We start from the raw sequence: 10693 nt of genomic DNA, 5'->3' as shown, positions 1-10693 counted from the left end.
AAATGTATAATAAATATCTGAAAGAATCAGGATGTTAAGACTAATACAGGCTGCAACTTAGGTTAAGTCTAGTGCTTTCTTGATACCTATAGAAGATGGGCAATCATAGTAATGAGTGAAATTCAAGCAAACAGACATGTCATCCAAAGCTATGCAATTGATGTTTCAATCAAAAATATCCTAAATATTGGGGGAATTTTTACCATTTACAATTGTGTAAAAAATATTTTGCCAGTATTATTAAATTGTTAAATAAAAATTCCAAGGTCCTGTCCTTCAACAATAAGCTTAATTTGATACTTCCATTGTCGAGAGTTGGCATAATTAAACAATTTTCCAAGATCCAAGTTTAGAAATCCTACCAAAATAAGACAGATGTGTCACAAGAGAACATCAGATGTTCAGTTGTTTCCACCTCCATTTTACAAAAAGTGCAGTAATTCGAATCAGTATTAAATCTTATTCACATAAATTCACTAGAAGTATAAATATCATTAAGTGTTTTGAAATGTATTTCTTTTGTTTTAGGAGATATTGGAAAACGAATATGTTCTCCTGATTCTATTTGCGTCACTTTCAGTGTATTCCTGCATAATATATTATTTTAAGAGGTGAGGGAAAGCATTCATTATTGAGGGAAGATCTTAATAACGTATTATTATATTTCCTGTCTAAAAAAGGACAACCCTAAATGTTCAGCATGTTCAGTTTAGGAACTACCAGTGAATACGCTAAGGCCCCCTTTATCGTACAAATAAGGGCTGGTGGAATCGCATTAATCACTCTATTGTATTCACTACAAGTGCACATTAAATTAAATTTGAGTTTGAACCCATCAATACCCTAACATATCACCATTGGCATCCATTCGATGTTGAACAGACCATATCCCTCGTTCGTGCCACTGTCTGTAAAAAATTATTTCTTCTTTATGAGTATACATCTATTATTCCAGATTGGCATGTTATGGGGACAGAGATTATGCTTGTAAATTAGTTTCCAATAACAGAGTACTTGTTGGTGAAAAACTGATAACTTGATTGGCAGTTTACAAACATCGAAGTCACATTTCAATAAAAATTCTAAGGTAGGTTGAACCAGAACGTCTCATATTGGCAATCGAAATGTTGTAACCATTTCAACTTAAGGGTACCGTTCATTGGGTCAAAGTCATTAGCATTCAGTCCACCGTCTTCCACAGATTTAACACTATAATTATTTCTAATGTAATGATGTTTATTTCTCCAAATGAAATAAAAAATTGTCTGATTAATCATTTTGATCATCTTATCCGACATCGCTAAAGAGTATGCAGGATAAATAAGTCTTGAAAGTCCTTTCATTTTGGATAGTATTATCCTATCAAATATAGATACATCACTTTGTAACCATGTATTCAGAATTTTTAAATAGTTTTTCCATATACTCTCAACATTGATCTTTTCCCTATGATCAACACCTTTCGAGATAATAATTCCCAAATATTTGACTTCCTTCCTAAGTGGTATATTATCTATAGTGGTTTCATGTTGATCATGGATTGCCATTAATTCACATTTATTCAAATTCAGGTATAACCCTGAGTCTTTTGAAAAGATAGAGATGGTAGCCAAGGATTTTGAAACCTGTGCAGCATTCTTAAGGAACAGGCTTGTGTCATCTGCCAACTGACTTATAACCAATTAAATTCCCAGCACATTCAATGGAAGAATATCCTCACACGGTTTTACCAAAATTGCCAATAGTTCTGCAACCTTAATAAAGAGTAGGGGTGAGGCTGGGCACCCTTGCCGAATTCCCCTCTCCACCTTAAACCTTCTACATGCCCAATGGCAATAATACTGAACTATTTATATCATCATATATCATTCCAATCATCTTCTAAAAAGTTCACCAAAACCAAAATGTTCCATTGTTTTGAAAATATTCTCTCTACTGGTTTGTAATATGCGAGACTGGAAACTGGCACACCGGTAGGAAGTGGGCGTGGAACGTACGGTCTTAATAAGGCCTATTTGAAATAATCCCAAAGAAAAAGAACACAATTTAAATTCACCAATGTACGTTTTATTTAATTATAATTTAATATAATCTTACGTTGAGTGACATCACTTGATTTTTCAACCAAAAACACCCCCTTACACTGCCCCTAGTGGTCTAGTGTTAATGTTGTTGTGTTGTGTTTTAATGATGTAGTGTTTTCAAATTTTGTTTGCATTACTAATGTTGTTGTGTTTTGCACCCGTGGGCCACTGTAGTTGAACATATCTCAACTCTCAACTGTCGCGTGAGATTTTGGACCAATCCCAATGTCCCCCCTAAACCCTCACAGACATCACCTGGTAAGTGCAAGAGGCTGCAAGGGCTCTAAATGCTATAAATATTAATGGGACAGCAATTTGCGACTTTATTATGTTACCTTGACAACGCTGAAACATGTTGCACACTATTGTGGGTTTGGGATTTTTTATTTTATGTTTTTTACTTTCTTCTCAGCCAAGGCACTTAATAGCCTGATTTTGCAGGCTCCTGCCCTACAGAATGGACAAGAAGTAATTGTCAATAATAATCTACAGGTGCTGGTCATAAAATTAGAATATCATCAAAAAGTTGATTTATTTCAGTAATTCCATTCAAAAAGTGAAACTTGTATAATGTATACATTCATTCCACACAGACCAATGTATTTCAAGTGTTTATTTCTTTTAATTTTTAACTAATGAAAACCCCAAATTCAGTATCTCAGAAAAGGTTCAATATTGAAGACACCTGGTGCCACACTCTAATTAGCTAATTAACCCAAAACATCTGCAAAGGCCTTTAAATGGTCTCTCAGTCTAGTTCTGTAGGCAACAAAATCATGGGGAAGACTGCTGACTTGACAGCTGTCCAAAAGACGACCATTGACACCTTGCACAAGGAGGGCAAGACACAAAAAGTCATAACTAAAGAGGCTGGCTGTTCACAGAGCTCTGTGTCCAAGCACATTAATAGAGAGGCGAAGGGAAGGAAAAGATGTGGTAGAAAAAAGTGTACAAGCAATAGGGATAACCGCACCATGGAGAGGATTGTGAAACAAAACCCATTCAAAAATGTGGGGGAGATTCACAAAGAGTAGACTGCAGCTGGAGTCAGTGCTTCAAGAACCACCACACAAAGACTTATGCAACACATGGGTTTCAGCTGTCGCATTCCTTGTGTCAAGCCACTCTTGAACAAGACACAGCGTCAGAAGACAAAAAGGACTGGACTGCAGCTGAGTTACGTTCTCTGATGAAAGTACATTTTGCATTTCCTTTGGAAATCAAGGTCCCAGAGTCTGGAGGAAGAGAGGAGAGGCATATAATCCATGTTGCTTGAAATACATTGTAAAGTTTCCAGTCAGTGATGGTTTGGGGTGCCATGTCATCTGCTGGTGTTGGTTCACTGTGTTTTCTGAGGTCCAAGGTCAACGCAGCCATCTACCAGGAAGTTTTAGAGCACTTCATGCTTCCTGCTGCTGACCAACTTTATGGAGATGCAGATTTCATTTTCCAACAGGACTTGGCACCTGCACACAGTGCCAAAGCTACCAGTACCTGGTTTAATGACCATGGTATCCCTGTTCTTAATTGGCCAGCAAACTCGCCTGACCTTAACCCTATAGAAAATCTATTGTGAAGAGGAAGATGCGATACGCCAGACCCAACAATGCAGAAGAGCTGAAGGCCACTATCAGAGCAACCTGGGCTCTCATAACACCTGAGCAGTGCCACAGACTGATCGACTCCATGCCACGCTGCATTGCTGCAGTAATTCAGGCAAAAGGAGCCCCAACTAAGTATTGAGTGCTGTACATGCTCATACTTTTCATGTTCATACTTTTCAGTTGGCCAACATTTCTAAACATATTTTTTTTGTATTGGTCTTAAGTAATATTCTAATTTTCTGAGATACTGAATTTGGGATTTTCATTAGTTGTCAGTTATAATCATCACAGTTAAAAGAAATAAACATTTGAAATGTATCAGTCGGTGTGTAATGAATGAATATAATATACAAGTTTCACTTTTTGAATGGAATTACTGAAATAAATAAACTTTTTGATTATATTCTAATTTTATGACCAGCACCTGTATATTTGTCAATAAACAATGTACTATTTTTGGTCAAAACAGTATTGTTAAGCAAAAACTAAAATAAATAGTTGAATATACTAGGTGTGTAATAAGGTTCTTCTGATCTCATGTGTTCTATGTGCCATCTTAAATCCTTGTTAATTAATATAGTACAGTTTACCGTTCTTCTCTTATAAAACTGGTATGCCGGGATTTTTCTCTCGCATTCTGGCCTCCCCTGTGGGCAATTACCTCATGCGAAGTCTTATGAAAACGGTGCATAAAGGGCTCAAAATGTCTGCGAAAGAGCCCTTGCGCGTTTCACGATTTGAAAGTGGGACTGCTCTAATCCCTCACAGTCCTCGCGAAAACGCTCTTCAAAGTCCGTGAGTCTGGACATTTGAATTGGGCTTTTGTCTCCGAGAGTAGCTCAGCCCGCTGCCGCCGTGATTCGAGGATTCGCTGGCTCTCGTTCCAAATGAGTGAAAGAGTGGCTCTTTGTAGCTCTAGCTAGCTGACAGTTTGCAATACAACAATACAGGGATTCTGGGTAATAGCCTATAGCAAAGTCAGGTCTGATGCACACTTGCGGAAGGGGTACGTTAAGTGCGCAAGAGGGCTCTGATGATCACCCCTGGAGTAGTGATGGCCGTTCGAGGCTTCATCAGCGTTATTTTAGCAGTAGAATATTATGCTGGCAGCACTCAGATTGTCTTGATAAAAAAAAGCCGTAATTGAAATGTATAAGGCCATATAGTTAACAATCTAATTTGTGAAAAAGAGCAGACAAGAATAATACTGGAACGGACATTAAACAAACTATATTACCGTAGATATTTCAATAATGGCTTTTATTTTGAAAAAGAAAATCTGAGTTAGCACTGCTAGCATAATGTCCTTTTGCTAGAAGAACGGTAATGAAGCCTCGAATGGCCTTCACTACCCTGGAGAATAACACTACAGAAATGGGACACCCTACGGTCTTGCACCCCTTAGCGAGAACGCGCAATTGAGGGACACAAGGGCGCAAGTTGCGGATATTGGGGCAGGAACACGATGCATCAGTGTTGCACCATTTACCCCAAAGTTATATTCCCCAAAGGTTATGTTTAATGCGAGGCCAGTGGGCCATAATTCCATAGTCATACATTTCTATCTAAAAAACAACTACATATATCTGAATTTCGGCTGTGGTTTCATTGTGCTTAAGCGGTTCAATTGTACGGTTAAACTCAACAGTCAAAGTAGAAGAATGCACCACGGGAATTTAGAATCACTTCGTAAAACTTTATTTAAAAAAGGAGGAGCCCAAGCACGTGACGTGTTCGATGGAGTGAATAAAAAGCGTAGGACGCCAGCAATCGTCCCACTTCCTTCTCTGATCTGGTCGAGGTAAGGTTACTTTCTTTTCCCCCACTTTCTACAAACGAGCGCCTTTTAAGGACATTTTTCTGCATTAACTTTTGGGTTTTATAAGGCGCGCCTTGATACATTTTATCCTAATGGCGGATTAGGTAAATAGACAACTGTTATTTAGTTAGTTTTATTTTATTTCATCAATCAATCCAAAGCCATCCTTTAATATAATCCTAAAATTCATCGTCAGAATTCACGATATACAAAGATTTTATCTTTTTCGTTTTACTGACCGCATATTGCACAATTTAATGTTGTTCACGAGGTATTTTAACAGTGAAGATATTTTCAGGCTGTTCGCCATATCAAGTAGCTTTCCACGCGGATCGTTTAGTTGTGACGTCTTTCAATGATGAGACTTTACACAGACCTGTTCTGAATTACTGTGATTGGAACTTAGTATTTCTGATGAGAGACGTGTGTACCCATTAACGTGTGAAATGCTGTTTTGGTGGAGCACGTGTTCTCATCGTGGTAATGCTTTCATTCATACTTCTCCCCCCCTCCCCAAAGATGCAGTCGGCTACTGGAAACAATCTGATGCTCAGGTATACTGCCTTTTAAATTATATGGCTTTTGGTGTTAAGTCGTTTATTTACCGCTAACGTGGCAGTTTTGGATTTAAGGCCCTATCCAAAAGCATGCCATGATGGTGTTAGCGGAATAGCGTAACAGCTAGTAGAATTGCTGCTACTGTGTACCCCCCCAGAGGTCTGTGCTACTGTGATGATAACATGAACTCTCTCTTACCGAATCTGCCTTTGAAGAAGAACCTTTACCAGATTCTGAGTAGCATTTGGCCAGTTAATAAATTGACTGACTACCCCAAATCATCCCCTGCTTGCTACTTCAACATTGTTCTGCTCTAAGTAGTGTATTGAGGATGAGGTATAATTTTCTAAGTGAATGCATGTTCAAAGGCCTTCATTGTGTTCAAATTCTGATCTACAGCAATTTAACACTGAGGCCAGAAAGGAAAAGGACAAACTTGCTGGTGAGTTATGACTCTACAAACATCCCAGAAAATTGCACTTCCTTTATGAATTGCAACCCTTGATATTTGGGCCTAGTTCCAAAACGGGTCTGAGCTGTTTGGGGATTTGGTGCTGCTTAGGAAACAACTTGAATGGTAGCTATAAGTGATGATCTCAACAGACAAGCATATGTCTGATTTCTGTGATGCTATGTTTTTGATCTGATTGGCTTCCTGATCTGTTGTCTTAAATTCTCATGCCTATTAAATGAGTAATATAGAAATGCTGTCTTTTCAGGTTTGTTCTGTGACTGGAGGATGTTGGGCTCTGTTATAATGATGGGTTGTGCTGGTGAGTTTAACTCATAGATATAATGCCCTGGGATTTATGATGACTAAGTGATGATCCTGATTGACAAGCATATATCTGATCTTGTGATGCTAGGTTTTTGATCTGATTGCCTTTCTGGCCTGTCTTTTAAATATACTGGCCTATTAAGTAAGTAATATAGAAATGCTCTTTGTTCAGGTTCATGTTCTGTGTCCGGAGTCTGACTTCTGAATTGCCATTGTACAGCTGTTATGAGTGCTGGTGAGTAACGCCAATATAATGCTTTGGGGTTTGCGTTATTGGCACACATGCATGACTTTCAGTGATGTTACCCTTTCTCTGACTGGCTTATTTTGTAAGCGTTGCTATTTTCTTATAGCCAATAAATGACAATTCTAATTTTTTCCCTAAGGACAGAATTCCAGACTACAAGACTGCAATCCCTGATGTGCCTTGAGTTCAGGTAGGCGCATTGTAAAATGTCAGCCTGTTAAATGTGCACCTGTCATTAAAACATATGCATTCTTAGACCTGTACCAAAGCCCCCTAGGAAGGGAAAATAATGCTGTTTCAGTTGCAGACAATTTCAGCCTGTTGGCATGGCCTCCTATTAATACGTTACATATAAAAATGGCATTTAATGTGCCAAGTAGTCAAATCTGTTTTCCGTCCACAGACATGGGTAGTTCCAGGATCTCGGGCATTAATTGGTGAGTTCAGAGTTTCAAACACTTATAAGTGGTCTTCCATCAGTATGCCATACTTGTTCAGTTGCACCGTATTATTTATGTAGTGCACTACTCTTCCCTGTCATGTACATCAACTCATCAATAAATACGGTGCCAGAGTTTAGCTGTAACAGAGCCACTAGGCAAAGCTTCAGTCACAATGATTACAAACTTAGCTCACTTTGAACCAATGTGAAACGACACGAACGACTGAGTGACTGTAGCTAGGTATACGGCACTTCAGCAATTAAATCCACGCATTGCACTAAAATCTGCATTCTCTAGGTTGTTGCCCCTTTGTGGTCAGTGGACTTGCAGTCTTTACTGAACTCACTGGTAAGTAGAGCTGTCGCCATTATTGCATAATTGCCCGAGCCAGATCACAATTTTATAAACAATCATTTGCTCAACATTTTGATTCCCTAATCATATTTCCAATCTGAATAAGGGTAATTAGGCGAATGTTAGAACTCAACAAATGCCAAGCTAATTGTCTGGTGTCCATTAGTGTCTGGTGCATGGGAGACTAATGAAACATGAGCATCAATTTGTCATTTCTGGATTTTTCCTAATTGGATAATCTGCATTAAAGTGTATGGATAGAAGTGTTGTCACATTTCATATTAGATGTAGGAACATGTTTTGTGTTTGGTTGTCATCTTTATGTCGTCCTTTTATTTTAGGAGTTTACTGTCCTCACTGAAGATTGTGGCAGTTCTGGGTTGCAGAGTTATTCAGGTAAACACTGGTGCCGAATATAGGACTAACTGTACTTAGTGGTAGTTAAATATTAATGGTTAAATGCAGATGTTATAACTTGACATTGAAGGATTCTACTCAATTGTGTATGAACACTAGCTTAAACTACCCTGTCTTGCTGCTAAATATGATGATCATTCTCTTTGGAATCTCGTTCGTCTGAACTCATGTTGAGAAAAGGAATTGCTGATGCAGCGGAAATTAATTTGGAAAAAGGGGGTGATTTAGACATGTTTCTGTCCCCTACCTGGACAATAACCTTAACCTTTTGTCATCCTAGGTGTCATGAGGCTGAGAAGGGATGTTACTAAGGTGAATTTTGGTTTGTTTTGTACTACTGAGTAGTTCCATGACTAGTCCAGAGCTCTTAACCAGTAAGCCCCTTTGGTGCTTGTTTTAACCGGCTATGAAGATGTGCTGAATTGTTTGGCAGATGGTAGTTCTAGTCTGCCATAACTCTGGCTCTCAGTGATGACCTCTGCATGTGTCTTACGCCCTGTGCCAACAACAGAACCTGTGAAGGTGAACCCACTGTTGTTGCCAGGGCAACAAGGGGATGGCTTGTTGGGGTTACCAACTGTCTGATGGGACCAGAGAATAAAATCTGCGTTTAGCTGTGAAAGAGCTGAATTGATTGTAGTTCTAAAACTAGTAACTGAAGCTTAACTACTTGTCTTGCAGATGTTCCCTCCGTTATGCAACTAAGCCTAGATGGACTCAAGGTTTGTATTTTTGCTTTCCAGTAACCGCATTCTTGCCCTTTGGCGCAAGGCCCTTCTGTACTTATTGGCCCTGAAGTGTCCTGAAATGATGACTTTCATATACCGCCCCAGTCTGATGTAAAACTGACTGATTGGTTACTGAACTGATCTTTGCAGACAGTTTTGCTGCTGGTGTGCTGCCATTCAGTGGGATGTCAATTAAAGTCTACTTCCTTTCAGGTTCTGCCTTCCAGACCAGTAATTTGAAAATATTTGCTGTGGACAGTGAAGTCTAAAGGTGTGTATGGTGTAAATTTCTTCTATATCATAGAAGTGACTTTCTTTTTACTGCCCCAGTCTGGTGTAAATCTGACTGGGTGGATTCAATGGCTGAGGATTTACCCTGAACATTTTCAGATTGCTCTGTGGCCTGTCAATCCAATGACTTATGTTGGTTTTAAAAAGTTCTGGGCTTTTTGTAGTTGATTCATGGAATGTGAAATTATTAGTCATGCAGTTATTGCATGTTTATCCTGGTCAATCACATTCCAGTGTGTATGGACATTCAGTATGCTCTACATTCACACATGACAATACTGACTCCAACACCCTGAAGTGATGACTTACAATTACCGCCCCAGTCTGATGTTAAGCTGACTGATTGGTTATTGTCTGATCTATGGGTTTAATTCATTCAATGATGGTACTGAAGTGTTTATCAGGGTTCATTCAGTACTTTTTTTTTTCTCCTTCCAGAACCCCCTCAACCAGCAGTGATGTCTTGCTGTGGTTGGAACATTGCTGGCCATTTCAACACTTTTAACCTTAAACATGGATTTCTAACATTTCCATGTTTTCTTTTGTGGTAAATTAATGTGAGTTAGTAGTGAACTTACAGCACTGGTGTGTTTGATGGGTCAATATTGCTGTAAATGTTGATGCAAATTTTTGTCTTTGTCGCCATCTGCATGCTGTTCTGTAGGACACAATTGGATGTTGATGGAATGACTTAAATATTAGCTACAGCTGATGCGTAAGTGGAGTAATGTCTGCATACATTTATCAATCTTGAGCTGCCTGGCAAGGGTGTTGTAATGCTGCTGCTCTATGAAGTGTATAGTTAAAATGAAATGATTAGGGGTGAAAACAGTCATTGTTCTGGAGCATGTGGATATGCTACTTGTCTAAACAAGAATAAAACATTGTCATAATATGGATATTGCCTGATTTCTTGATGGGTTTTTAGGATCTTTCATCCATGGAGGCACTAGCCAGGGTTTGTTCATTTTATAAATACTATTAAGCTTTGTTCCAATACAATTTTATTCGCTACCTGGCAGATGGTGGTACGTTTAATTTAATGCAGACAAATGTAACTCGGTCTGTATATAAAACAAAACTAAGTTTAATTTGTATAGTCTTCATGGACTGTTAAAATGCTGTTTAGATGGTCTAATGCATCATGTCCAGAACATTCTATTAGCTGTTACCTAATGTAAGGTAATTCATACATACATGTTAATGCACTGTTTGTAGTTCTGTTGCAGTTGTAATGGAAAAGCTTAACAATCATTTGAACGAAATCCCTTTTTATAAAAACAAACTTGACAGACCAATGCATTACATTATTTGCTGCTGTTATGGCACATCTGAATGTCAAGTATATCCTGCCTAATTGTTTGTACTAA

General features: G+C 38.5%; 1 long non-coding RNA gene and 4 other non-coding genes across 8 annotated transcripts; all 5 read left to right on the top strand.

The window, feature by feature from the left end:
* The first annotated feature begins 2327 nt into the window (after positions 1-2327).
* LOC105005689 lies at positions 2328-10222 on the top strand. 4 transcript variants are annotated; one of them, XR_002196431.2, is made up of 14 exons: positions 2328-2342; positions 5399-5489; positions 6027-6061; positions 6465-6507; positions 6785-6838; positions 7016-7078; positions 7230-7280; positions 7494-7527; positions 7831-7881; positions 8229-8283; positions 8585-8616; positions 8986-9026; positions 9246-9303; positions 9762-10222. It is a non-coding gene; the product is annotated as an uncharacterized LOC105005689 (long non-coding RNA). The 4 variants fall into 4 exon arrangements; XR_002196432.2 differs by lacking the exons at positions 2328-2342; positions 5399-5489 and adding an exon at positions 5593-5611; XR_004575451.1 differs by lacking the exons at positions 2328-2342; positions 5399-5489 and having other exon boundaries at positions 5665-6061; positions 7235-7280.
* LOC114830425 lies at positions 7701-7764 on the top strand. Its single transcript, XR_003778060.2, has one exon. It is a non-coding gene; the product is annotated as a small nucleolar RNA SNORD29 (small nucleolar RNA).
* Positions 8768-8895, top strand: LOC114830428. The gene has a single exon (XR_003778063.1). It is a non-coding gene; the product is annotated as a small nucleolar RNA SNORD22 (small nucleolar RNA).
* Positions 9105-9174, top strand: LOC114830427. The gene has a single exon (XR_003778062.1). It is a non-coding gene; the product is annotated as a small nucleolar RNA SNORD31 (small nucleolar RNA).
* On the top strand, positions 9615-9687 carry LOC114830426. The gene has a single exon (XR_003778061.1). It is a non-coding gene; the product is annotated as a small nucleolar RNA SNORD31 (small nucleolar RNA).
* Positions 10223-10693: the final 471 nt, after the last annotated feature.

This window comes from Esox lucius, chromosome 24 (assembly GCF_011004845.1).
Source record: "Esox lucius isolate fEsoLuc1 chromosome 24, fEsoLuc1.pri, whole genome shotgun sequence".
NCBI classification, from domain to species: Eukaryota; Metazoa; Chordata; class Actinopteri; order Esociformes; family Esocidae; genus Esox; species Esox lucius.
The sequence above is the reverse complement of the archived record's forward strand: the minus strand, read 5'-3'. Positions and strand labels throughout refer to the sequence as shown.